Below are 3197 nucleotides of genomic sequence, written 5' to 3'. Positions count from 1 at the left end.
AGAACAAAAGTAGAAGAAGAAGAGATAAGATTAGGGAGAGATGTTCACAGGCTTATATATCTCCTGTTGTTGTGTGAATCGGTTTTCTCCAGTAACTTCTAAATGTCGACCAAGGCCTGTCCTCCTCCACAACCCAGTATATACATGCCCAAGTCCATTCGAGTCAGTTCGGCCTACTCACTGAGTCTACTCGGCCATAACCGATTCCGTCCTAGTTTTGGATGTATTCTGACACTTTCCAAGCCAAATCCAGCTTATTCATAGCTCCTCCTCTGCACAACCTAACATCCATCTAGCATTCTGACCATTCATACATATGTGAACCTGCTCTTCTTTGAATCCCTGCAACCTCATGGCATCTCTATTTGCAGTTGCAACATCACCAATTCAGCTGCAATTTCATTGCCTCCAGCTCCATATCTGCCTAGGATTAATTCATATTAGCACAAAACCATTCTACATCCCAGACCACCAACAACAAGCAGCACCATATCCCAACACAATGACATCTTAACCTACACCATAAAGCACTATTTTCTTCTCCATTTGAAACTGCAGAGCACCAGACCTGCAATCAACATCACTGTCTCGAGCCATCACTAAAGCTCTTTTCTCACCACCTATTGCAGCTCCACCACAGTTTCATTATCACCTGCATCTTCAAATAATTCTAGTCCTCCAGCTGATGGCAACAGTTCTAGCACCATTGCAATCTCAGTACCACCATCACTTCCATGTCAGCTTCGTTGCAGAATCCACCAGATACCTGCAATCTCACAACCTTCAGTTGCGCACTTCAGCTCAGCTGCAATATCATCTCACTACCACCATCACTGCCCATACTGCTCTTAACTCACCAAGACATACAACAAATACCAGCATCATTTCTTGTAGAAGTTCACTCCATCCACCTGCAATGCCAACTTCAACCTCTCAGATTCATCACTTGCTCAAGCCACTGCCATACTAACTCAGCTTGAGCTTCAATTCTCAACCAATGCTGCACAGTACCAGCTCTTTCCTGCAACCCACTCTGCCAACGCCATTCTCATTTCAGCTACTTCGCAACTATGGACTCACTGCACACAACCCTATTTAACTGCAGCTGCAACTTCATGTACTCATGCTACTTCAATCATCTTGTTCTCCGCTGTATCAGCCAATAGAAAATTTATCTTCTAATTCCACCTCTTGTGCACCAGCAATATAGCACCACCATTCCCTTGTAATTATCTGTAGTTGTACCATCATCTTCACTGCCATACATCCAATATCAGTAAGCCCTTGAAAATCGCCACTTTCACCTGCAATCTCCCAACACAATTGCATCCTTCACCATTCTCAGTTTCACATAAACAACATCAATACATTTAGCCATTTTCCTATTCATTTCAACTCCTGGCACATTTAAGCTTCAAATGCTTCACTTCATCATCTTTCAGTCACCGCCATCAGAAACCATCTCAATCACTGCCAGTTGCATTCTAGACCAACAACACCCCATTGAAACAACACGAACAGCTCAATCTTCTTTTCTTCCGTGTATTCTTCAAATCCAACACAAACCCATTGTTTACAGACCTGATTAATCTCCAATCGAACCCACAAATTTCATCCTTAACAGCAATTTCTAGCAAACCCTGAATTTGTTTTTCTCACTGAAATTCATACCCTAAATCATAAACAGTAGCAGCACCAAATCGAATCCATTCTCTTCTCTTCTTGTCATCGATTCACAATTAATCTCGAGAAACATCCTTCTTTCTTCTTTCGTATGGATCTGAATCCACCATGGCTGCGCCTCCATTACTTTCGTTCTCAATTTCAGGTGATAAAATGATTAGGGATGTAAGAGAGAAATGTTTCTCTCGATTTGGGGTATTGGGACTATATCCCCAGGACCGATAAGGGAAGCCCTGGGTAAAACTGATGCTTGCCTTCTAGTGTTCTTCTTGGATTTTTGGCTGGTCGTCCCTCATCCACGGCTAGTCTCCAAATATCAGCTACCCATGAGACGACTGATTTTCCCTTTTTTCTCCAATTGAATGTTTTCTTCTTCTTTCGCTCCAAATTACTCCAACACCTATAAGACTCACAATCAAACATAATATACATAATTTACAAGAAAACTCGCAAAGAAATCATAAACTATAGATATAAATGAAGGTGTTTATGACACCTATCATAAGGATGATTGTTGTTGTTGTAGCTCCTTGCTTCTTCACATCTTCAAGTCTTCTCAATACTTGTAATGTCTCATATCCTAATACTTTCAATCTAACCTATACGAAGTTGACTCTAGTACATAATCAAGCGACTCTTAATTTGAGTTTTGATTCACTAAAATATGACAACCAAACTTGACATACCAACGCTTGGTGGGTTCAACCGAGCTATGCTCTAACACCAGTCTACACAAAACTGAACACCACTATATATTTCTGAGATCTTTAAGAAGGTCGACGGGAAATACAAGATTAACTTCCCATGGAACAGAGGGAAACAACCCGAGCATGCTAAGAACATGACAGATTTTTGTGAGTTCCACCAGTTTTATAGCCATCCAACAGACTCGTGTAGAGATCTGAAGAAGATGGTTCAAGATATGATCGATGAAGGTAAACTCCAGGAGTATATCGCGCAACCAGCGACCCAACAGGTGACAGGACCACCTGATAGACACATTTTTGTGTCAAGGTTGTCCTCAATGTCTACTAATTTCGATGTTTTGTGTGTTTGTAGGTGTTTTTGGAGAAACACACTTGTGTGGAAAAAGTTGCTCGAAAAGTGTTATTATTACTAAAAGCACCCTCATTCAGGATAAGGGGAACCTCAGTTGGGCTCCTGCTATTTGCACCCCCGATTTTGTTAGGGGGATACCGTCTTCATCATTTCAAAAATCCAATTTTGGCGGGAAAAGCTCACAGGCTATGACAGATTTAGGATTCGCATTCTGGACGGGAATCAAAGAGACTAAACGGCTGAAACTCTTTGGGATGACGTGATTGGGCTTATCAGGCTTGGTAAAGGCCTTTGGTTCGATCCAGTTTGGCTGGATATTCCGCGAGAACAAAACATGGGAGTTTATTCTCGGAAGAGGTTATCACGGGATTGCACAAGATTTAGACGTGTTTGGAGTGTGCTAAACTGGAGCAGAAACGTGTAGAAGACAAATAATAGTATGTTGGATGGCTACA

This window comes from Papaver somniferum, chromosome 8, assembly GCF_003573695.1.
Source record: "Papaver somniferum cultivar HN1 chromosome 8, ASM357369v1, whole genome shotgun sequence".
Taxonomy (NCBI): domain Eukaryota; kingdom Viridiplantae; phylum Streptophyta; class Magnoliopsida; order Ranunculales; family Papaveraceae; genus Papaver; species Papaver somniferum.
This window is presented reverse-complemented; position numbering follows the sequence as displayed.